This window comes from Thalassophryne amazonica, chromosome 20 (genome assembly GCF_902500255.1).
Source record: "Thalassophryne amazonica chromosome 20, fThaAma1.1, whole genome shotgun sequence".
Lineage (NCBI taxonomy): Eukaryota > Metazoa > Chordata > Actinopteri > Batrachoidiformes > Batrachoididae > Thalassophryne > Thalassophryne amazonica.
The window spans coordinates 52,504,637-52,531,579 of record NC_047122.1 but is presented as its reverse complement, the minus strand read 5'-3'; the positions used below and the strand labels follow the sequence as shown (position 1 = coordinate 52,531,579).

Genomic DNA, 26,943 nt, shown 5'->3' with positions numbered 1-26,943 from the left:
TTTGAGGCAACTCTGTTGTGATTTGGTGCTATATAAAGGAAAATAAATTGAAATTGAATCTGCTGCACTAATGGGGTTTCAGTGTATGTATGCTCATGGGGAACCACCTGGGGGATCTTTGGACATATATATATATATATATATATACATATATATACGAGGGCTGTCAATAAAGTAACGGTCCTTTTTATTTTTTTCAAAAACTATATGGATTTCATTCATATGTTTTTACATCAGACATGCTTGAACCCTCGTGCGCATGCGTGAGTTTTTCCACGCCTGTCGGTGACGTCATTCGCCTGTGAGCACTCCTTGTGGGAGGAGTCGTCCAGCCCCTCGTCGGAATTCCTTTGTCTGAGAAGTTGCTGAGAGACTGGTGCGTTGTTTGATCAAAATTTTTTCTAAACCTGTGAGACACATCGAAGTGGACACGGTTCAAAAAATTAAGCTGGTTTTCAGTGAAAATGTTAACGGCTGATGAGAGATTTTGAGGTGATTCTGTCGCTTTAAGGACTTCCCACGGTGCGAGACGTTGCTCAGCACTCTCAGCCGCCGTCGTCAGCCTGTTCAAGCTGAAAACCTCCACATTTCAGGCTCTATTGATCCAGGACGTCGTGAGAGAACAGAGAAGTTTCAGAAGAAGTCGGTTTCAGCATTTTATCCGGATATTCCACTGTTAAAGGAGATTTTTTTAATGAAAGACGTGCGGACAGGTCCGCGCGTCGGGACGCAGCCGCCGCGACGCTCCGCCACAGGAAAAACACCTCTGTTGAAAGCCTTAAGGACAAGTTGGAACATGTCCTGCCTGTTAAACAATTTCTCATATACTCACTCCACTGAAAGCCATCAAAAGCCGCCTGGATTTTACAAATGGTTATCAACTCGGAGGTGTTTTTCCTGTGCCGCCGCACCGCGTCGGCTGCGTCAAGACGCGCGGACCCGTCCGCACGTCTTTCATTAAAAAAATCTCCTTTAACAGTGGAATATCCGGATAAAATGCTGAAACCGACTTCTTCTGAAACTTCTCTGTTCTCTCACGACGTCCTGGATCAATAGAGCCTGAAATGTGGAGGTTTTCAGCTTGAACAGGCTGACGACGGTGGCTGAGAGCGCTGAGCGACGTCTCGCACCGTGGGAAGTCCTTAAAGTGACAGAATCACCTCAAAATCTCTCATCAGCCGTTAAAATTTTCACTGAAAACCAGCTTAATTTTTCGAACCGTGTCCACTTCGATGTGTCTCACAGGTTTAGAAAAAACTTTGATCAAACAACGCGCCAGTCTCTCAGTAACTTCTCAGACAAAGGAATTCCGACGAGGGGCTGGACGACTCCTCCCACAAGGAGTGTTCACAGGCGAATGACGTCACCGACAGGCGTGGAAAAACTCACGCATGCGCACGAGGGTTCAAGCATGTCTGACGTAAAAACATATGAATGAAATCCATATAGTTTTTGAAAAAAATAAAAAGGACCGTTACTTTATTGACAGACCTCGTATATATATATATATATATATATATATATATATATATATATATATATATATATATATATATATATATATGTAAGGACATGATTCCTTCTTTATGTTCTCCAATGCCATATACCAACACAGGGCAGAGTAGCTACCTAAACTCTGTGAGTGAGATAGATTATCTCATCAATAGTTTTATATCCTCTTTGAGGACAACTTTGGATGCTGTAGCTCCTCTGAAAAAGAGAGCCTTAAATCAGAAGTGCCTGACTCCGTGGTATAACTCACAAACTCGCAGCTTAAAGCAGATAACCCGTAAGTTGGAGAGGAAATGGCATCTCACTAATTTAGAAGATCTTCACTTAGCCTGGAAAAAGAGTCTGTTGCTCTATAAAAAAGCCCTCCGTAAAGCTAGGACATCTTACTACTCATCACTAATTGAAGAAAATAAGAACAACCCCAGGTTTCTTTTCAGCACTGTAGCCAGGCTGACAAAGAGTCAGAGCTCTATTGAGCCGAGTATTCCTTTAACTTTAACTAGTAAGGACTTCATGACTTTCTTTGCTAATAAAATTTTAACTATTAGAGAAAAAATTACTCATAACCATCCCAAAGACATATCGTTCTCTTTGGCTGCTTTCAGTGATGCCGGTATTTGGTTAGACTCTTTCTCTCCGATTGTTCTGTCTGAGTTATTTTCATTAGTTACTTCCTCCAAACCATCAACATGTATATTAGACCCCATTCCTACCAGGCTCCTCAAGGAAGCCCTACCATTAATTAATGCTTCGATCTTAAATTTGATCAATCTATCTTTATTAGTTGGCTATGTACCACAGGCTTTTAAGGTGGCAGTAATTAAACCATTACTTAAAAAGCCATCACTTGACCCAGCTATGTTAGCTAATTATAGGCCAATCTCCAACCTTCCTTTTCTCTCAAAAATTCTTGAAAGGGTAGTTGTAAAACAGCTAACTGATCATCTGCAGAGGAATGGTCTATTTGAAGAGTTTCAGTCAGGTTTTAGAATTCATCATAGTACAGAAACAGCATTAGTGAAGGTTACAAATTATATTCTTATGGCCTCAGACAGTGGACTCATCTCTGTGCTTGTTCTATTAGACCTCAGTGCTGCTTTTGATACTGTTGACCATAAAATTTTATTACAGAGATTAGAGCATGCCATAGGTATTAAAGGCACTGCGCTGCAGTGGTTTGAATCATATTTATCTAATAGATTACAATTTGTTAATGTAAATGGGGAATCTTCTTCACAGACTAAGGTTAATTATGGAGTTCCACAAGGTTCTGTGCTAGGACCAATTTTATTCACTTTATACATGCTTCCCTTAGGCAGTATTATTAGACAGCATTGCTTAAATTTTCATTGTTACGCAGATGATACCCAGCTTTATCTATCCATGAAGCCAGAGGACACACACCAATTAGCTAAACTGCAGGATTGTCTTGCAGACATAAAGACATGGATGACCTCTAATTTCCTGCTTTTAAACTCAGATAAAACTGAAGTTATTGTACTTGGCCCCACAAATCTTAGAAACATGGTGTCTAACCAGATCCTTACTCTGGATGGCATTACCCTGACCTCTAGTAATACTGTGAGAAATCCTGGAGTCATTTTTGATCAGGATATGTCATTCAATGTGCATATTAAACAAATATGTAGGACTGCTTTTTTGCATTTACGCAATATCTCTAAAATTAGAAAGGTTTTCTCTCAGAGTGATGCTGAAAAACAAATTCATGCATTTATTTCCTCTAGGCTGGACTATTGTAATTCATTATTATCAGGTTGTCCTAAAAGTTCCCTGAAAAGCTTTCAGTTAATTCAAAATGCTGCAGCTAGAGTACTGACAGGGACTAGAAGGAGAGAGCATATTTCACCCATATTGGTTTCTCTTCCCTTGTGTCTTATTTTATTTTATTTTTATTGAAATTTATTTTTTTTATCATGGTTTTATCTATTTATGTATTATTTTATCTTATCTATTTTATTGTTATTATTGCTATTTTCCGTGTCTATGCTTTGCTTTTGATCAGAATTTTGGCTCTCTGTTGGGACTGTTTACACAGAGACTGCTACCTGCTGCTTTGGACTTGAATTAACAGTCTTTTTCAAGACTTTTTTACTTTTTTACCTTTTTACTTTTTTTTTTTTTTACTTTTTTACTGTGCTCCAACGCCTAAGGAAGACCTCTAACGGTCGAAACATCGCGACGGAGCACTTTTATCAGCTAACTTTCATCAGCGTTGGCAAGCTAACTAGCTTGCTAACGCTTTCGTTTTTATTTTTTTAATTTTATTTATTTATTTTTTTTTCTCTTTTAGCACTGTTGTCGTGCGTTATCTGTGCTGCTCCACAGCGTGTTGATTTTTATTTTATTTTAGCACCGTTGTCGTGCGTTGCCTGTGCTGCTTCATGGCCTGTTTGGTGCCTTGATTGGGGCACTCCTTCTGCTGAATCACCTTTAAATTATTTACACATTATTCACTTTGCGTGTTTTTAGGAATCCGCTAGGTTGCGTAGCTACTAGCTCTTAGCCGATTTAGCATGGCGGCTTCTACTGTCTCACCCGCACTTTTCTGCTCTGGGTGTGAAATGTTTAGTTATTCCTCGGCCTCCTTTAGCAGTAACGGTACTTGTAATAAGTGCAGCTTATTCGTAGCTTTGGAGGCCAGGCTGGGCGAATTGGAGACTCGGCTCCGCACCGTGGAAAATTCTACAGCTAGCCAGGCCCCTGTAGTCGGTGCTGACCAAGGTAGCTTAGCCGCCGCTAGTTCCCCCCTGGCAGATCCCGGGCAGTCGGGAAAGCAGGCTGACTGGGTGACTGTGAGGAGGAAGCGTAGCCCTAAACAGAAGCCCCGTGTACACCGTCAACCCGTTCACATCTCTAACCGTTTTTCCCCACTCGACGATACACTCGCCGAGGATCAAACTCTGGTTATTGGCGACTCTGTTTTGAGAAATGTGAAGTTAGCGACACCAGCAACCATTGTCAATTGTCTTCCGGGGGCCAGAGCAGGCGACATCGAAGGACATTTGAAATTGCTGGCTAAGGCTAAGCGTAAATTTGGTAAGATTGTAATTCACATCGGCAGTAATGACACTCGGTTACGCCAATCGGAGGTCACTAAAATTAACATTAAATTGGTGTGTAACTTTGCAAAAACAATGTCGGACTCTGTTGTTTTCTCTGGGCCCCTCCCCAATCAGACCGGGAGTGACATGTTTAGCCGCATGTTCTCCTTGAATTGCTGGCTGTCTGAGTGGTGTCCAAAAAATGAGGTGGGCTTCATTGATAATTGGCAAAGCTTCTGGGGAAAACCTGGTTTTGTTAGGAGAGACGGCATCCATCCCACTTTAGATGGAGCAGCTCTCATTTCTAGAAATCTGGCCAATTTTCTTGGATCCTCCAAACTGTGACTGTCCAGCGTTGGGACCAGGAGGCAGAGCTGTGGTCTTATACACCTCTCTGCAGCTTCTCTCCCCCTGCCATCCCCTCGTTGCCCCATCCCCGTAGAGACGGTGCCTGCTCCCAGACCACCAATAACCAGCAAAAATCTATTTAAGCATAAAAATTCAAAAAGAAAAAATAATATAGCACCTTCAATTGCACCACAGACTAAAACAGTTAAATGTGGTCTATTAAACATTAGGTCTCTCTCTTCTAAGTCCCTGTTGGTAAATGATATAATAATTGATCAACGTATTGATTTATTCTGCCTTACAGAAACCTGGTTACAGCAGGATGAATATGTTAGTTTAAATGAGTCAACACCCCCGAGTCACACTAACTGTCAGAATGCTCGTAGCACGGGCCGGGGCGGAGGATTAGCAGCAATCTTCCATTCCAGCTTATTAATTAATCAAAAACCTAGACAGAGCTTTAATTCATTTGAAAGCTTGTCTCTTAGTCTTGTCCATCCAAATTGGAAGTCCCAAAAACCAGTTTTATTTGTTATTATCTATCGTCCACCTGGTCGTTACTGTGAGTTTCTCTGTGAATTTTCAGACCTTTTGTCTGACTTAGTGCTTAGCTCAGATAAGATAATTATAGTGGGCGATTTTAATATCCACACAGATGCTGAGAATGACAGCCTCAACACTGCATTTAATCTATTATTAGACTCTATTGGCTTTGCTCAAAAAGTAAATGAGTCCACCCACCACTTTAATCATATCTTAGATCTTGTTCTGACTTATGGTATGGAAATAGAAGACTTAACAGTATTCCCTGAAAACTCCCTTCTGTCTGATCATTTTTTAATAACATTTACATTTACCCTGATGGACTACCCTGCAGTGGGGAATAAGTTTTATTACACTAGAAGTCTTTCAGAAAGCGCTGTAACTAGGTTTAAGGATATGATTCCTTCGTTATGTTCTCTAATGTCATATACCAACACAGAGCAGAGCAGCTACCTAAACTCTGTAAGGGAGTTAGAGTATCTCGTCAATAGTTTTACATCCTCTTTGAAGACAACTTTGGATGCTGTAGCTCCTCTGAAAAAGAGAGCTTTAAATCAGAAGTGTCTGACTCCGTGGTATAACTCACAAACTCGTAGCTTAAAGCAGATAACCCGTAAGTTGGAGAGGAAATGGCGTCTCACTAATTTAGAAGATCTTCACTTAGCCTGGAAAAAGAGTTTGTTGCTCTATAAAAAAGCCCTCCGTAAAGCTAGGACATCTTTCTACTCATCACTAATTGAAGAAAATAAGAATAACCTCAGGTTTCTTTTCAGCACTGTAGCTAATCTGACAAAGAGTCAGAGCTCTATTGAGCTGAGTATTCCATTAACTTTAACTAGTAATGACTTCATGACTTTCTTTGCTAACAAAATTTTGACTATTAGAGAAAAAATTACTCATAACCATCCCAAAGATGTATCGTTATCTTTGGCTGCTTTCAGTGATGCCGGTATTTGGTTAGACTCTTTCTCTCCGGTTGTTCTGTCTGAGTTATTTTCATTGGCTGCTTCGTCCAAACCATCGGCATGTTTATTGGACCCCATTCCTGCCAGGCTGCTCAAGGAAGTCCTACCATTATTTAATGCTTCAATCTTAAATATGATCAATCTATCTTTGTTAGTTGGTTATGTACCACAGGCCTTTAAGGTGGCAGTAATTAAACCATTACTTAAAAAGCCATCACTTGACCCAGCTATCTTAGCTAATTATAGGCCAATTTCCAACCTTCCTTTTCTCTCAAAGATTCTTGAGAGGGTAGTTGTAAACAGCTAACTGATCACCTGCAGAGGAATGGTCTATTTGAAGAGTTTCAGTCAGGTTTTAGAATTCATCATAGTACAGAAACAGCATTAGTGAAGGTTACAAATGATCTTCTTATGGCTTCGGACAGTGGACTTATCTCTGTGCTTGTTCTGTTGGACCTCAGTGCTGCTTTTGATACTGTTGACCATAAAATTTTATTACAGAGATTAGAGCATGTCATAGGTATTAAAGGCACTGCGCTGCGGTGGTTTGAATCATATTTGTCTAATAGATTACAGTTTGTTCATGTAAATGGCGAATCTTCTTCACAGACTAAAGTTAATTATGGAGTTCCACAAGGTTCTGTGCTAGGACCAATTTTATTCACTTTATACATGCTTCCCTTAGGCAGTATTATTAGACGGTATTGCTTAATTTTCATTGTTACGCAGAGTGATACCCAGCTTTATCTATCCATGAAGCCAGAGGATACACACCAATTAGCTAAACTGCAGGATTGTCTTACAGACATAAAGACATGGATGACCTCTAATTTCCTGCTTTTAAACTCAGATAAAACTGAAGTTATTGTACTTGGCCCCACAAATCTTAGAAGCATGGTGTCTAACCAGATCGTTACTCTGGATGGCATTTCCCTGATCTCTAGTAATACTGTGAGAAATCTTGGAGTCATTTTTGATCAGGATATGTCATTCAAAGCGCATATTAAACAAATATGTAGGACTGCCTTTTTGCATTTACGCAATATCTCTAAAATCAGAAAGGTCTTGTCTCAGAGTGATGCTGAAAAACTAATTCATGCATTTATTTCCTCTAGGCTGGACTATTGTAATTCATTATTATCAGGTTGTCCTAAAAGTTCCCTAAAAGCCTTCAGTTGGTTCAGAATGCTGCAGCTAGAGTACTGACGGGGACTAGCAGGAGAGAGCATATCTCACCCGTGTTGGCCTCTCTTCATTGGCTTCCTGTTAATTCTAGAATAGAATTTAAAATTCTTCTTCTTACTTATAAGGTTTTGAATAATCAGGTCCCATCTTATCTTAGGGGCCTCGTAGTACCATATTACCCCATTAGAGCGCTTCGCTCTCAGACTGCGGGCTTACTTGTAGTTCCTAGGGTTTGTAAGAGTAGAATGGGAGGCAGAGCCTTCAGCTTTCAGGCTCCTCTCCTGTGGAACCAGCTCCCAATTCAGATCAGGGAGACAGATACCCTCTCTACTTTTAAGATTAGGCTTAAAACTTTCCTTTTCGCTAAGGCTTATAGTTAGGGCTGGATCGGGTGACCCTGGACCATCCCTTGGTTATGCTGCTTTAGACGTAGATTGTGGGGGGGTTCCCATGATGCACTGTTTCTTTCTTTTTTTGCTCCGTATGCATCACTCTGCATTTAATCATTAGTGATCGATCTCTGCCCCCCTTCACGGCATGTCTTTTTCCTGGTTTTTTCCCTCAGCCCCAACCAGTCTCAGCAGAAGACTGCCCCTCCCTGAGCCTGGTTCTGCTGGAGGTTTCTTCCTGTTAAAAGGGAGTTTTTCCTTCCCACTGTTGCCAAGTGCTTGCTCATAGGGGGTCGTTTTGACCGTTGGGGTTTTTTATAATTATTGTATGACCTTGCCTTACAATATGGAGCGCCTTGGGGCAACTGTTTGTTGTGATTTGGTGCTATATAAGAAAAAAAGTTGATTGATTGATTGATTGATTGTTGTGCAGCACTTTGGAGACTCGGGTCTGTTTAAATTTGCTTTATAAATAAAGTGGATTGGATTGGATCTTCATTGGCTTCCTGTTAATTCTAGAATAGAATTTAAAATTCTTCTTCTTACTTATAAGGTTTTGAATAATCAGGTCCCATCTTATCTTAGGGACCTCATAGTACCATATCACCCCAATAGAGCGCTTCGCGCTCAGACTGCAGGCTTACTTGTAGTTCCTAGGGTTTTTAAGAGTAGAATGGGAGGCAGAGCCTTCAGGCTTTCAGGCTCCTCTCCTGTGGAACCAGCTCCCAATTCAGATCAGGGAGACAGACACCCTCTCTACTTTTAAGATTAGGCTTAAAATTTTCCTTTTTGCTAAAGCTTATAGTTAGGGCTGGATCAGGTGACCCTGAACCATCCCTTAGTTATGCTGCTATAGACTTAGACTGCTGGGGGGTTCCCATGAGTGTTTCTTTCTCTTTTTGCTCTGTATGCACCTCTCTGCATTTAATCATTAGTGATTAATCTCTGCTCCTCTCCACAGCATGTCTTTTTCCTGGTTCTCTCCCTCAGCCCCAACCAGTCCCAGCAGAAGACTGCCCCTCCCTGAGCCTGGTTCTGCTGGAGGTTTCTTCCTGTTAAAAGGGAGTTTTTCCTTCCCACTGTCACCAAGTGCTTGCTCACAGGGGGTCGTTTTGACCGTTGGGGTTTTTCCGTAATTATTGTATGGCCTTGCCTTACAATATAAAGCACCTTGGGGTAACTGTTTGTTGTGATTTGGCGCTATATAAATAAAATTGATTTGATTTGATATATATATATATATATATATATATATATATATATATATATATATATATAGTAAGTCCCTTCGGCTGCTCCCTTGTTTGCACTCGGGGTTGCCACAGCAAATCCAAGGTGGATCTGCATGTTGATTTGGCACAGGTTTTACGCCGGATGCCCTTCCTGACGCAACTCCACATTACATGGAGAAATGTGGCAGGGGTGGGACAAATTATGCTTCTTATGTGTTGCATTTTTTCTGATCATTGCTCATGTTGTGTTTTCTCTGTGAGAAAACGGGTCTGGCTTTAGCACACGAAACACAAACAGGTTTCATATGCAAATAAATATTTGTGTGTCTACATCCATTAATGGCTCGTGATCGGTGTAGTATACAGGCTTGTACATGCATGTTTACATTGATAACTGAAATTTATAACAGATAACTGCATGCAAATGGCTTTATTATTCAAGTGAAAATAACGCATATGAATTTTTCTGCCTTTTTGCATACGCACAGTAGTAGGCATGACTCTGCACAGTGTTCTAAATGAATCCCCAGATCTTTGTGATGTCATAAGGCCAGAATGTTAACGAAAGACATAAACTGGAGAAACAGATGTCAGAAAATATTTGAGGTAAATTTTCTTTGACCAAAGGAATTATCCCACGCAAAACTTTTATTATAATCTACTTAATCACACAATCCACAAACAGATGCATAAATTGAGGGACAATTGTAAAACTTTAACCATCCTCTATTGGTTATGAGAGGTAATTAAAGTTTAGGATGGTGTGACTTTGTTACAACTTTGCTAATACTGAGGCTCATGACTATGACCTACAGGTCACACCTGAGCCAATCCGACGTGTCACAGCTTGTTCACCTGTCAATCAAAATATCTTGTGTGAAGTCTGCAGTGATCTGACGTGAGTGGTGATGTCAAGCTCTGGCCAGATGTGACAGAATGCCGAAAGGTATAGTAAACAAATGCCCACAGACCCTCGGAAAAAGGAATCTTAAACAGCAGGAAGTTTAATTAGAAATAAGTACAAGTGAGAAAAATGACAAAGGACATTACTTTCGTGTTATTTCTTTCTGGAGCTGTTATCGCTATTCTATTCTATTCTATTCTATTCTATTCTATTCTCACTGAAAGTACAAAAAGCTTCTGCGAGCAAAGATCTCACATTTGGGAATTGCTTGCTGGCATCTGTCAATCAAAAAGCTGATGTCAAAGCAAATAGTGTTTGTGTTTTGTGGAAATGTTGAGTGACATCAGCTCAAAGAAGTGAATAAAAAAATAACTATTTTGTTCATTAATACACAAGCAATGTACACGTTAGTGCATGTACAGACCCCAGACTGACTCAAGCCTTTTAGGATGACATTTATGGGTGATTCTTAGACTACGGGCACTTATTATGTCCTTTGATCATATTGTATGAAAAACAGAAAAAAGGGGAAATTTCACACTTTTATAGTTATCTTTACAATGAAAGTGTGTTAAGAAATTTGCTCTAGTAGTCTATGATGACTTTTTCACCTTTTTTCAGCATCATTATATGCAAATATTGCCGTTTTGCGCTTGTCCCACACCCAGACTTTTGATCTTCAATGATAAAAATGAATGGTAAAGAAACATTTTTCTAATGTTTTAAAATATCTCTGAATAAAATATCAGTAAAATAATCAAAACATAATTGGGGTATTCAATCGCATACAACTGTTGTGATTTTTTTAAACAAAATGTAGTTGTCCCACACTATTGCCGTAATTTCCACCACAACACTGTAATGTCCCTTTAAACAGTTTGTATGAAAGATTGTTTGGGTAGTTTCTATGGAGATAAACAGTGACATCAGAGCACATGTATATAGCGTAAATCACAACAAACAGTTGCCCCAAGGCGCTTTATATTGTAAGGCAATGGTGTGGTGGAAATTACATTTACAAGGCCAATAGTGCCCGTAGTTAAAGAATCACCCTTATATTATATGGATGGACATTCCTGAAACATCCAGCAGGGAGCAGCACAGCACATGTGCAGATGGACACCAGAATAGTGTTCGAATCATGGATGCTTCAAAACACTTTGGGACAATGGTTCAAATTAACCATCACTAATTTGCAGTACCTATGAAAGGATTTAACACCATCCCCAGCCACACATTCTATCTTTTCTTTAATTCCAGTTTTAGTTACCTATTCTGTTGCATATTGTGTCTCATATTTCCCCAAGGAGTTTTTCCCCACTTAACTCCACCCTTTCGCTGCCGCTGACATGAAAGGCAGTGCAGACACATCTATGAGATATTACATACACAAAATAAAGTTGCTTTTTGGATTGATCTGGTGCATCAAAGTTCAAGATAAATACTCAGTCCTCATTATGTGCTTTTTTGTTCAGTTACAAGATATAGCATTTATTGTTTATCTGTTAGTGTGTATACAGGTTGGCTGGGATGGACTAACTCAGTTATCTACATTTCTGCTGCTGTTACCAGCACAGGCAATATTTAATGAGCTCATTGCTATCTGGCAATTTACTCTTTTATTTATTTATTTCTTAATTTTTTTTTTCTATATTTATCAGACAAAAATAGATATCTCAAGTAAAATTTCATCGAATCCAATATCAGACTTATCTCTGTAGTGATGTACTACATGTCTCTGGATCCTTGGCCTTTGAGATGGAGAGATGCCTGGGAGGAGCAAATCCAGTCATGAGGCTGCTGGATAAAGGTGTTAAGCAATATCAATATCTTTTCAGGACAGTCTTTAGGGTCCTGGTGCTTCCTGTCTTACAGTATGTTTATGCGACTTGAATGCTAACCAGTGACCTAAGGTGACAAATAGATGTCTTTGGTACTAGGTCTCACTGGCGAATACTTGGGTACTACTGGAATGACTTTGTATCAAACAAATGGTTACTCATAGAGACTAAGATGAGTAAAATGGTAAATGGACTGCATTTATATAGCACTTTTCCATCTGCATCAGACACTCAAAGCACTTTAAAAATAATGCCTCACATTCACCCCGATGTCAGGGTGTTGCCATACAAGATGCTCACTACACACTGGGAGCAATAGGGGATTAAAGACCTTGCCCAAGGGCTCATCTGAACGATTAGAATGAGATGTCAAATTTGTCATAAACATACTTTTATAGCTGCTCACAAGAATGAATGAACATGCATTTGCTTTGCCAAATTATTACAACATAATAGGGCACCTTTACTTAACTTTTGAGACGGTTCCAAATACTTTCTCCACCTCATTCAGTGCACAAGAGAAAGACAGTTAAAAGTGGCAGCTGGAGCGGTCCTCTGTGATTCCGGAATGGATTAGAGGCATTTTCAACAGCCAACTCTGAGGAAAAAATGGTTAATCCGCTATGAAATACAAAATCCGCTATGAAAAAACAAAGCATGGCATCCAGCTGGGAACACAGCAGGTGGGATCATCACATTTCAAAATAATGCCTCGCATTCACCCCGATGTGAGGGTGCTGCCATACAAGGCGCCCACTACACACCGGGAGCAACTAGGGGATTAAGGACCTTGCCCACTAGACCATCACCTCCCCTAGTACACAAGAGTAGTATGTATCTCTTGCATAATGAGGGAGTGTTGGGTGATATTTTGGCCATGAGATTTGTTCAGGATCTCAACAGCTGGAGAAGACTAAGGGGATGCCTACATTTCACCTGGCAGTAGCAGACAGATGTTTACTTTCAAGAGGTGGAATGAACTGGTTGTCTGTCTGGGTGGTTGCTATCTAGGACCTGAGGGAGTTCCACATCACAAGCACATGTTTCCAGACGTAATATGACCTGGCTAGGCCATGACGCCCATTGGTGCTAGTCTTTACCCCCAAATTTCATAGCATGAAGCAGGTGAGAGTCTATTACTCCCTCTGGATACGACGCCAGTCCATGGCAGGTTTCTTCCCCAGCTAAGATTTCTACCCATTTGCAGCTGGGTGGACTTAGACAATGCAGATGAAGTGTCCAAGTTCCAAAAACACAGATTGTGAAATCCAGATTTAAATATTGGCAGTCCAGCTCCTACACCACTGAACCACCGGTCTAAATCTTTAACATAGCATAGTGTAAAATCATTTTTTAAACTATACAGTGTTAACCTGATTCCTTCGGTCAAACCACCTTCTCAGAACAGATACCCAAACTGCAGAATCTCAAGTAAAGTAATAGTAGTGTTTGCATGTCAGCAGTAGCACATTGTCCCCAAAAAACAATAGTATTTTCAAAAGCAGCAATTTAAGTGTGACATTTGTGATGCAGAATGTTGTAAAGTGCCTGTTTAAAATATAAACGCAACACTTTTGGTTTTGCTCCCATTTTGTATGAGATGAACTCAAAGATCTAAAACTTTTTCCACATACACAATATCACCATTTCCCTCAAATATTGTTCACAAACCAGTCTAAATCTGTGATAGTGAGCACTTCTCCTTTGCTGAGATAATCTTTCCCACCTCACAGGTGTGCCATACCAAGATGCTGATTAGACACCATGATTAGTGCACAGGTGTGCCTTAGACTGCCCACAATAAAAGGCCACTCTGAAAGGTGCAGTTTTATGACACAGCACAATGCCACAGATGTCGCAAGATTTGAGGGAGCGTGCAATTGGCATGCTGACAGCAGGAATGTCAACCAGAGCTGTTGCTCGTGTATTGAATGTTCATTTCTCTACCATAAGCCGTCTCCAAAGGCGTTTCAGAGAATTTGGCAGTACATCCAACCAGCCTCACAACCGCAGACCACGTGTAACCACACCAGCCCAGGACCTCCACATCCAGCATGTTAACCTCCAAGATCGTCTGAGACCAGCCACTCGGACAGCTGCTGAAACAATCGGTTTGCATAACCAAAGAATTTCTGCACAAACTGTCAGAAACCGTCTCAGGGAAGCTCATCTGAATGCTCGTCGTCCTCATCGGGGTCTCGACCTGACTCCAGTTCGTCGTCGAAACCAACTTGAGTGGGCAAATGCTCACATTCGCTGGCATTTGGCACGTTGGAGAGGTGTTCTCTTTATGGATGAATCCCGGTTCACACTGTTCAGGGCAGATGGCAGACAGCGTGTGTGGCGTCGTGTGGGTGAGCGGTTTTCTGATGTTACTGTTGTGGATCGAGTGGCCCATGGTGGCGGTGGGGTTATGGTATGGGCAGGCGTCTGTTATGGACGAAGAACACAGGTGCATTTTATTGATGGCATTTTGAATGCACAGAGATACCGTGACGAGATCCTGAGGCCCATTGTTGTGCCATACATCCAAGAACATCACCTCATGTTGCAGCAGGATAATGCACGGCCCCATGTTGCAAGGATCTGTACACAATTCTTGGAAGCTGAAAATGTCCCAGTTCTTTAATGGCCGGCATACTCACTGGACATGTCACCCATTGAGCATGTTTGGGATGCTCTGGACCGGCGTAAACGACAGCGTGTACACTTCGCACAGCCATTGAAGAGGAGTGGACCAACATTCCACAGGCCACAATTGACAACCTGATCAACTCTATGTGAAGGAGATGTGTTGCACTGCATGAGGCAAATGGTGGTCACACCAGATACTGACTGGTATCCCCCCCCCCCAATAAAACAAAACTGCACCTTTCAGAGTGGCCTTTTATTGTGGGCAGTCTAAGGCACACCTGTGCACTAATCATGGTGTCTAATCAGCATCTTGGTATGGCACACCTGTGAGGTGGGATGGATTATCTCAGCAAAGGAGAAGTGCTCACTATCACAGATTTAGACTGGTTTGTGAACAATATTTGAGGGAAATGGTGATATTGTGTATGTGGAAAAAGTTTTAGATCTTTGAGTTCATCTCATACAAAATGAGAGCAAAACCAAAAGTGTTGCATTTATATTTTTGTTGAGTGTATATATATATAGATAGATATAGATATATATAGATACATATATATGTCATTCAGTAACATGCTTGATCGACAAGATGCTCGCCCCTATTTCCTTTCGCACTTTTACCCACTACAGATGTGAACAGTTTGATTCAGAGCAGAAGAAAATTACAGGCCATTTCATCTCAACAAATCTTGCAAGAAATCTTATTGTTCAAACCAGGAGACGTGTGAAAGGAGAGGAAAACAAATTTGCATTTAAACAGCTCACTCAGTGACGGGTACGTTCTCCACAGGAACGATTTCTGATGAGGATCTAATCAAGCTCCAGTAAATTCTTTTGTACAACATTTGAAGGTGCCACATCAAGCATCTGAGCAGCGTTATTACATCATCACATACAGTAGAGTATATTCACGTCTGTTTATTCATTTATTTATTTTAGGCTAATGTGATTGGAGGCTGTATTTGTCCAATGGTAGGATTGACATAAATGAAGACCATTACATTACATGTTATATATACCACAATGCCTCTTTGTGTTGCTCTTGTCTCAGTTTGAACTGAAAAACCAATACATTATCCTGCGCATTGGTGAATATATCTCAACAACCAAGAAAAATACAGCTAAAAAGTGCTAATAATTGACTTATGAAATTGGGGATTATCAACCAGTGTGGACTGGATCTTTAGATCCATCTGTAAATATTTGAATCATAACCATATATTTCATATTAAGGTACCATATTAAGGTTTCATATTAAGGCCGAACTAGACCGTCCATCCCACCTTACTTATTACTTTCCTTTACAAGTTTCTCCAACTCAAAGTCTACCCAGGGTGTAGGAAAAACCAAGAGGGGATCACAGACAGTGGTACTACACAATGCATTAACTTAGACAAGCCTAGTTTCCTAGCATGACTATATCCTACCCAACCAAAACTATTAGACTCAGTCTTACCATGCTCCCAATATGGGTTTAAAATAGATTTGGTAGGATGTGTTTGTTTGTGACCCTGTAAATTTGTCCGATACCCCATAGATGAATGGAGACACCTCAAGGTTAAAGGTAATTCTCTGACCTCTACCTAAAGAGCTGGATTGATGACGTCTTGAAAGCTCCACAACATACACAGAGGGTCTGAGTTTGTATCACATTGAGCTTTTGTAGATGAGATTTTGTGGCCGATCTGCATAAAACATATGCATAATCTAAGGCAGATCAGATCTTATTATGGCAGTATAGATTTGCTTCAGATACTTCGTGCTAGCTCCCCAGCTACTTGCTGCCAGACACCTCATTGTATTTGCTGCCTTTAAACATGACAAACTCTCTGTATATGATCACCAAAGGTCAATTTACAGTCCATCTAGACACCCAAAAACCACACTGTTTGAACTTGCTTAACTGCAAGTTAATTGCCCATGAAGATTAATTGGAACTGGTGGATTATTATGCTTTATGGAGAAATGCATGGCCTGTGAGAAACCCCACTTATAGCCCCCATCTCTCCACTGTGCTGACTGGACTTGTCTTCTTCTACTACCTTCTCTTATATCTTACCACATGTTTAGTTATCATTACTGACACCTGGTGGTTAGACGTAAAGCACCATTATCATCACATCTCCTTATATCTTCTTTATGTTACATTACGTTCATTTAGCTGACACTTTTATCCAAAACAAATTATAAGTGAAGAATCACAATCAAGGTTCAGCATAATAATAAATACTGTCTTTACAAGTTAAAGGAGACATCAGCGTAATGAAGAATACCATGTTTAAAGACACATACAAACCAGTGAGTGAAATTTGAGAAAACAGTGTAAGGTACAGAGAAAAGAGAAGTGCATGGTACACTGTTAAACCGAACACTCCATTTTAATACAATAATTAAGTTAATGTAACTCAAACTTTGGAAAAAGTTATAGTCACTCATTTCCATTAATTAAACTAACTCAAAAATGAATTGTTGTCATAACAACTCAGTTCCTTTAAGTGGATTTAAAGTTTTGGGGCATTTAAGTGTTGGTGATGTATTTCCAGTGCATTCCATTCACTCATTTTAATTGAGTTCATGTAACAGAGGCCACCAGGTGTCGCTATGCATATGTAGTTAGTAAACCTCACTCCCAACAGCTCAAAAGAATTGTCTGGTCACAAGGCCAGAGCCCTGGGTTTTAGCCTTCTGGTTAGAGAGTCTGACTTCCATGTCGGAGATCGTGAGGTTGTGTCCTGAGGGGATGAATGAGCAGAGCCATAACAACACAACGCAGAATCAACAAGTAAACCAAAGAATGCAGAAATGTATTTGTCACTTTTTTTATTGAAAAACATAAACTAGATTTACATAAGTTTAATTAACTATAAATTGTTAAGTTACTAAAACTTTAACAATTAAATTTGTGAAAATTATTTCATTTAAGTTGGCAAACTCAAATGGTTTAAGGCAATCAGCTTCCTCAAATGGTTTGAGTTCAACTAACTCACTGAGTTTTACAGGGTAAGGGTTGTTAACGATATTAGAAGTGGAGGCCTTCTCGGAAGAGGTGGGTTTTCAAGAGTGCCTTGAAAACAGAGAGTGTCACCCCTGCTGTGATAGCATCTGGTAGCTCATTCCACCATCAAGGTACCACAAAAGAGTATAGTCTGGATTGCCTTGTATGTAGAGATGGCAGTACCAGATGCACTGGAGGAGTGCAGCGGCCAAAGGGTAGCATCAGCCTTTAGGTAGATGGGTTCTGACCCAGTTGTCACTTTGCAGGAAAGCATTAATGGCTTGAATTTGATGCGGGGGGCAAAAGGTAGCCACTGGAGTTCAATCAAGACTTGAGTAATGTGACCTTTAGGGCTGATTATAAACCAGATGTGCTGCCACATTCAGATTGTCTGTAAGGGCTTCACTGTCCAAGCCATAAGGCCTGTTGGAAGAGTGTAATCGAACTAACCATGGCCTGTACCCGGAGTTAGGTTACATATTGAGATAGCTATAGCCTGATTTTCCTTATGTTAAATAGTGTGAAGTGGCACAACCTGAGGACAGAAGCAACATGATCTGAGAAGGATAACTGGTCATCAATTACGACACCCAGGTTTCTCCCTACACTGCTTGGAATGCCAGCCAGAGAGGTGATTTTTATGTTGATATTGTGATGTATAGATTGTTTGAAAACTTATATTTGACCAAATAAACAATGCATAAGAACATTTTGGCTGTCAGAAATTGTGTCATCACATAGTTCGTCCAGTGACAAACTGTTGACAATGCTGTCAAGCATGGCTGGGACCCCATCACCTCTTGGCTACATCTGCTACAAGAGCCAGAGAAAAAGCCACCATCTGCCAGTCATTCTTCAATCAGAGTTGGCATTTTACAGCGACAAAAGCAATAAGAATAATATGAACTTTACTGGTCCCGAAATAAATTATTTTGCCAGACCACTGAAACAGTGACAGTAAACAGTGAAAAAAAATGTTTTTAAGACATTTGTGCAAGATGTTCAACAATATTGCACATAACTCTGGGTAACTGAATAACTCTGTGTATTCATCCTACAGACAGGGGAGGAATTATACAGTCTGATTGCCGCAGGAAAGACCTCCTGTGGTGTTCTGGTCTCAATCTGTGGTTGAAGGTACTCTGACAGAATGTCAGTGTGGCATGCAGGGGGTGGGAGGTACTGTCCAGGATGCTCAGCAGTTTCCTCAACATCCTCCTCTCTGACACCTCCACCATAGACTCTAACTCAACCCCCAGGACAGAGTCACTACGTGGTCACTATGGCACCAGGTAGACAGAGAAAAAATTGCAAATGCTGCGTTATGCCCAACACAAAGACTGCCAATCAAAGCCTGATCCAAAGACAGCCATAAAATATGATATCAAGGCTTGACTTATAAACAATACTGTATTTTTGCATGACACCACCATCAGGTTAGCTAATGTCACCTATACGACACCCAAACCGCTTTGCCTGATAAACACTAAGTGTCTCTCAATCTTCTCCACACGCTTTACGCATTTGTTTCATTTATGTCACACACTTGTGTTTGCCACACAGTGCTTTCACTGAAGCACATCACTTAGTGTACATGGTGAAGGCGAGAACATTTTCTAATTCCTGACTGCGATCATGTCAATGCGGCTGGGAATTTGCGCTGTACATATCCTCACCCGCGTCTCATTCCTCGTTTCCTTTATAGCATCCCATGTCATACAAAAAGCCCTGAACACATCCTCTGCCTGACATAAAAAGCAGCACCGCTGAAGAATGACAGATTATACGGCTGCGAGTTGGTGTACAAAAGGATTATGAATGGGAGGTAAATGAAGCACTCGGTGATACAACTTCATTTGAAGTGCTATTTGGGTTTACTTATTAAGAGGGTTTCTTGGAGATCGGGTTCATTTTTGGCTGACGTGCCTCGATATTCATATTTAGGCCTTTTGTTTGCTTTGAGTGTCCCGGGCCCTCTTTTCCACCGCATGAAGGAATGCGAGCAAAATGAAATTCAATTGAACAACTTGTCAATACGGCATGCAAGGCTGTTTGAAATGTTTTTTGTGCACTGTCTTTGCTGAGGCCTCTTTTGGCAAAGCAGGCATCTGTAGGACTCACTTTAACTTCGCCCAGTGTGGCACTGGTGGCATTTTTTACAACTTCAGGTGTGATTATTGATCTCAGAAGAATCATGACTTGATTATGACATACTTTCTCCACATTTGATCCTCCATAGAGAAAGAAACACTAGAATGTCTTATTGTGCCCCTGTTTTGTGGAATGATCTCCCTGCGTCAATAAAACAATCAGATTCTGTGGAGACTTTCATGTCCAGACTTAAGACGCACTTCTTTTCCCTTTCATATGGCTAGCATACTGGTACAGTTTTGTTTTATGCTTTTTACTCTTTTAATTCATGTTATTAGTAATTGGAGTGGGCCACGGCCTCAACTTTACCTAAATTTTGGGTCTTTTAGTGAAACTTAGGGCTAGTGGCCGGCGATCACCTTAGTATTTCTTCTGTTTTCCTTGCTGATTAATGCTGGCAAATTATACAGTATTTTTTGTCTTTCTGATGCCTGATTCTGTTTTTTCTCTGTTTAAGGTGCAGCTCCATCCAGAGATGGGTGTTGTATCTGTGTTGGCAACCCTCCTGTCCTGTGCACCAACAGCAATTCTTGTATATTTGTCCATGAATTTTCTGTGAATTGTTTCTGTAATTTATGTTTGTAGCATGGCCCAAGCAGAGGGTCACCCCTTTGAGTCTGGTCTGCTTGAGGTTTCTTCCTCAGAGGGAGTTTTTCCTTACCACTGTTGCTCTGGGGGTTGGTAAGGTTAGAACTTACCTGTATGAAGCGCCTTGAGGCAACTCTGTTGTGATTTGGCGCTATAAAGGAAAATAAATTGAAATTGAATTGAAAAAAGTACTGTGTGCATGCCTACACTGTGTCACTGAGGCAATCTGCTTGATTGTGGGTCCTATAGAGGAAGCCCTTCCTCTATAGGACTGCTTATCATTATTATCATTGCTTATCTCCAGATTCCATGGCGTGAAATGCCTGAGAATCTACAACTCCCGCTGGTTGAGATGCCAGTCCAACATAGGTTACTTCCCCCAGCCAAGGCTGGTACCCATTTACAGCAGGGCAGATGAGGACAATGCAGATGAAGTGTCTTTTTCAAGGACGCAGACAGGTAGCATGAGTAGCAATCGAACACAGGTCTACATATTGGTAGCCCAACTGTGGACCATGCATCTGAGAATTACACAACTGGACGCAGCAGTTACCAACATGCAAATACATGCAAAATAGTTTAAAAGAAAATGTAGGCATTTTCTAAGTAGGCTAAGGGGGTGTGATACCCAACCCAGCTAGCCAAAACACAGAATGACTTCTGCATATGGAATTATCAAGTTTTGTTATCAAACAGTTCAATCCAAGTCATGCCTCTAAGTAAGCAGATAGCCAATCATTGTTGGCAATAATGGGGTGGCACCAAGGATGGCCCGACCTACCCAAGGCCACCATCTGGACCCGCCTATGGCTGGAGGGTGAATGTTGGGTTTAAACCCCACCAAAGGATTGTTCACATACTGATGGATAAAAGGAGGCTTTTTTTTATACTTTTATAACCAAATGAATCAGTTGTTTTGTAAAAAAAAAAAAAAAATGTTGTTCTGCTTCTGGCTGTTCTCTTTATAGGCCACCAAAGCAGGTTATCGGTCTCCAGCTTACCCTGTCCTCTCCCATCCACATCACGTTAAAACAGTTGGAACTGACCTCTGATGCTCCTGGTCTTACTCCTCTTCCACTTGGTCCTCTCTCCATCAATACTGAGGCAATCTGCCGGTTTTACCGGTTGTACATCCAACACTCAAAGTTCTTCTGCTGTAGTATCTTGCCACAACGCCTCCCCCTCATTCACCTTCACCCAACAGTAGCATGCAGAGAAAAAAGAACCAACTTTAAAAAGCATTACAATTGGTAAAGCCTGAATGAATTAAGTTGTTTGAACTTAACTTTGTAAGTTAGTTGAGCTAAAGTTGATCTAACTTGCAAAATTAAGTTCAAACAACTTAATTCATTCAGATTTTACCAATTGTAACACTTTTTAAGTTGCTTCAACTATTCTCTTTTTTCAGTGTAGTTTGTGCTCACAACCTGCTGGACAGAAGTGCTGTCGTTGTTAATCCATGAGTCAACAAACCCATGATGGAAATTTGATTTGTGGTCTGTAGCTTTGATTTGGTAAATTGTTTCTTAAAACAAACCACTGTCATGAAACTATCAAACAAAATAAACTGCGAGCTCAAAGCTGTAAAAGATTTGCTTTAAAAACTGATGTTTTGAATTTTCAAACACAACAGTAAAATGTTTGAGCTTCCTCAGAAAGGGCTCCACAGCTGAGGTCCCGAGTTTGTTTTTGATGCATCAAAGTGTAGTTGAGATATGACCTCATTTCCTGTTTGGTGGCCTTGCCACTGAACCACTTAGTTTGACATGTTGTAGCACCTCAGCACTGAGACCACTCATTGTGTTGGCAAACATATGAGTTGTGATTATAATAAAACACATAGTTATTGACCAAAATACATTTTTGCTTATTGCAGCGCCCTCTCAAGGTGAAATGACACCACATTGTCCATGCATCCTCACAACAGGATCATGTGCTGAGGTATCAAGTTTGACTTGGATACATCGTTGTCTTGCGGAGATATGACCTCATACCCTGTTGATATTTTTAAAGCAATAGCTTCATTTATTTTTTTGACCATGAAACATGATGGTGGCATCTCACGGTCAGGGCTGAATCCTTAGCTCATAAAATATTTCAGTATTTTGAAATGTTTGAAGCACTAAGAAAATAATTCACTTGTGCAACTAAATGAACCAACCTTTAATTCAGCCTTTTACAATGCACAATTGCTTCAGATTATTTTTTGAAACACTTGAAAAACTAAAGGAAACAATTGTTTAAGAAAATTGTTGACTATTATAAAATGCTCCAAGTACTATGATGTGGCAGTTAGTGAACAGTGGGGATTCAAAAAGCGATTTGTTATTTTGAAACTCTCAGAACACATAATGAATGAATTGCTTCAGATTTTTTTTTTTTTTGAAACACTTGAAAAACTAAAGTAAACAATTGCTTCAGAAAATTGCTGACTGTTGTGAAATGCTCAAAGTACTATGATGTGGAAACTAGTGAACAGTGGGGATTCAGAAAGCGATTCACTATTTTGAAACACTCAGAACACAAAATGATTCAACTGCTTTGGATTATTATTATTATTATTATTATTATTATAAACACTTGAAAAACTAAAGGAAACAATTGTTTCAGAAAATTGCTGACTTGTGAAATGCTCAAAGTAGTATGATTGTTGTGTGGGCCGCTGAAGAGGAGGTACTGCTGGCCCACCACCACCAGAGGGCACCCTGCCTGGAGTGCGGGCTCCAGGCACCAGAGGGCGCTGCCGCCTCACAGGAGCAGCCGGGGTGACAGCTGTCACCTACGGCAGCTGTTACCAATCATCTGATCCGCATCAATATATCAGCAAGACGTCATCTCCACCTCTTTGCCGAGATATCGCTCTACCGAGGAGGTAACGTATCCAGCCAATTGTGTTGTCTTTTTTGACCATCAATACTTTTTTGCCTTACGCAGATAGTGAGTAGAACAGCAGGAGACTGTATTGGACCATTCGGATAAGTACTCACATTCCTGCACTAACAGTGTTTTCCTGACGAGAGGTGGAGGTGGTTTTTCCACCATACGTGTTGCTGGGTGCAGGCGCACCCACATCTGACTGTTTCTGTTCCTCGCCAGCAGTACCAGATCCGACAAGCGGAGGCAGTGGCCACCTGGGAGTTCAGGACTTGGCGGCTCCAGTATTCCCGGAGTTCGGTGGCGGAGGAAATCATGTGGTTCCGGTTCTGCTTTGGACAGACGTCTTCTATCTTCGAGCCTGCCCACATGACACCTTTGTGATTCGACTTTATTGTCTATTATTGTAATCGGTTGTGTTTGTTGTGCTTATTTCACAACAGTAAAAGTGCTATTTGACTTCCTCCATTGTCCGTTCATTTGCGCCCCCTGTTGTGGGTCTGTGTTCCTACACTTTCACAACAGGATATCTCGGCCAACGTCATGGATCCCGAGGGGCGTCAACCGGCTGTTGAACGGCCAATGGAAGAACAGGGCGCACAGGCGTCTGCAGGAGGAATGATCGGGAGTTGCAGCGAATCCTCACCGCCTTCACGGCTCGGTTGGATCTAATGACCGAGCAGAACGTCCTCCTTAACCGCAGGGTGGAGGCTCTCGCCGCGCAGGTGGAAGCGCGCCCTCAGGGCGCTGCTGCGGCTCTCCCTCCTGTCGACCCTGTGCGTAACAGTGACGTTCCACAGGTCGTTCAACGACCCCTCCCACCTTCCCCGGAAGCATACATAAGCCCTCCAGAGCCGTACGGGGGTTGTGTGGAGACGTGCGCGGACTTTCTTATGCAGTGTTCGCTCGTCTTCGCACAACGACCCGTCATGTACGCGACTGATGCCAGCAAAATAGCTTATGTGATAAATCTGCTTCGCGGTGAGGCACGCGCTTGGGCTACAGCGCTCTGGGAGCAAAATTCACGGCTCCTTCAGACATATGATGGGTTTGTGAGGGAGTTCAGAACAGTGTTCGATCACCCAAATAGAGGAGAGACTGCTCCAGCCGCTGCCCGTGCCTCATCGCCCCTGGTCCCACATCGGCCTGGATTTTGTCACGGGCCTCCCGCCGTCCCAGGGCAACACCACCATCCTCACGATAGTGGACCGATTCTCCAAGGCGGCCCACTTCGTGGCCCTCCCGAAGCTCCTGACTGCCCAGGAGACAGCGGACCTCCTGGTCCACCACGTCGTCCGGCTGCATGGGATTCCAACAGACATCGTCTCCGATCGCGGTCCCCAGTTCTCCTTGCAAGTCTGGAGGAGCTTCTGCCGGGAACTGGGGGCCACGGTGAGTCTCTCATCCAGGTATCATCCCCAGACCAACGGGCAAGCAGAACGGGCCAATCAGGAGGTGGAACAGGCCCTGCGTTGCGTGACGGCCGCGCACCCGGCGGCCTGGAGTACCCATTTGGTCTGGATCGAGTATGCCCATAACAGCCAGGTGTCGTCAGCCACCGGCCTCTCCCCTTTTGAGGTGTGTCTGGGGTACCAGCCTCCGTTGTTTCCGGTGGTTGAGGGAGAGGTCGGTGTGCCCTTGGTCCAGGCCCACCTGCGGAAATGCCGTCGGGTGTGGCGTGCCGCCCGTTCTGCTTTGCTGAGGGCCCGGATGAGGACGAAAGCCCATGCAGACCGTCGGCGGACCCCGGCTCCTACGTATCGGCCAGGGCAGGAAGTGTGGTTGTCAACAAAGGACATTCCCCTCCAAGTGGACTCACCTAAACTGCAGGATCGGTACATCGGTCCATTCAAAATCCTCAAGGTCATCAGTCCAGCCGCGGTGAGGCTTCAGCTTCCGGCCTCACTGCGGATCCATCCCGTTTTCCATGTGTCCCGGATTAAGCCGCATCACACCTCACCCCTCTGTACTCCGGGTCCGGCACCACCTCCTGCCCGGATCATCGATGGCGAGCCGGCTTGGACTGTGCGCCGGCTCTTGGATGTCCGTAGGATGGGCCGGGGCTTCCAGTATTTGGTGGACTGGGAGGGGTACGGACCCGAAGAACGCTCCTGGGTGAAGAGGAGCTTCATCCTGGACCCGGCCCTCCTGGCCGATTTCTACCGCCGCCACCCGGACAAGCCTGGTCGGGGCGCCAGGAGGCGCCCGTTGAGGGGGGGGTCCTGTTGTGTGGGCCGCTGAAGAGGAGGTAATCAATGCATGGACGTAGTCCGCCATCCTTTTTCCCCACAAAAAAGAAACCTGCACCCATCGGGGAGGTGGAATTCCGGATCAACCCGGCAGCTAAAGAGTCCCGGATGTAGGTCTCCATTGATTCGCGCTCAGGTCGTGAGAGGTTGTACAGCCTGCTGGATGGAAACTCAATGCCTGGAACCAAATCAATGGAGACCTACATCCGGGTCGGGTACGGACCCGAAGAACGCTCCTGGGTGAAGAGGAGCTTCATCCTGGACCCGGCCCTCCTGGCCGATTTCTACCGCCGCCACCCGGACAAGCCTGGTCGGGCGCCAGGAGGCGCCCGTTGAGGAGGGGGTCCTGTTGTGTGGGCCGCTGAAGAGGAGGTACTGCTGGCCCACCACCACCAGAGGGCACCCTGCCTGGAGTGCGGGCTCCAGGCACCAGAGGGCGCTGCCGCCTCACAGGAGCAGCCGGGGTGACAGCTGTCACCTACGGCAGCTGTTACCAATCATCTGATCCGCATCGGTATATCAGCAAGACGTCATCTCCACCTCTTTGCCGAGATATCGCTCTACCGAGGAGGTAACGTATCCAGCCAATTGTGTTGTCTTTTTTGACCATCAATACTTTTTTGCCTTACGCAGATAGTGAGTAGAACAGCAGGAGACTGTATTGGACCATTCGGATAAGTACTCACATTCCTGCACTAACAGTGTTTTCCTGACGAGAGGTGGAGGTGGTTTTTCCACCATACGTGTTGCTGGGTGCAGGCGCACCCACATCTGACTGTTTCTGTTCCTCGCCAGCAGTACCAGATCCGACAAGCGGAGGCAGTGGCCACCTGGGAGTTCGGGACTTGTCGGCTCCAGTATTCCCGGGGTTCGGTGGCGGAGGAAATCGTGTGGTTCCGGTTCTGCTTTGGACAGACGTCTTCTATCTTCGAGCCTGCCCACATGACACCTTTGTGATTCGACTTTATTGTCTATTATTGTAATCGGTTGTGTTTGTTGTGCTTATTTCACAACAGTAAAAGTGCTATTTGACTTCCTCCATTGTCCGTTCATTTGCGCCCCCTGTTGTGGGTCCTTGTTCCTACACTTTCACAACAATGATGGAGCAACTCGTGAACAGTGAGAATTCAGAAAGCGATTCACTATTTTGAAACACTCAGAACACAAAATGATTCAACTGCTTTCGATTATTTTTTTAAACACTTGAAAAATTAAAGGAAACAATTGTTTCAGAAAATTGCTGACTGTTGTGAAATGCTCAAAGTACTTTGATGTGGAAACTAGTGAACAGTGGGGATTCAGAAAGCCATTCACTATTTTGAAACACTCAGAACATAAAATGAATAAAATCTCCAGATTTTTTTTAAACACCTGCAAAACTAAAGAAAAAACCTGGTTTCAGAAAAAAATACTGACTGTTCTGCTTTAGAAAATAAAATGAATCAATTCAATCAAAAATGATTCAGCAAACTTT

At 42.5% G+C, this 26,943-nt stretch overlaps 1 protein-coding gene across 1 annotated transcript in view; it reads right to left on the bottom strand.

Annotated features, from left to right (window-relative positions):
- ccdc126 (coiled-coil domain containing 126) overlaps positions 1-26,943 on the bottom strand; it is a 61,995-nt gene that overhangs the window by 30,913 nt on the left and 4,139 nt on the right. The window lies entirely within an intron of this gene.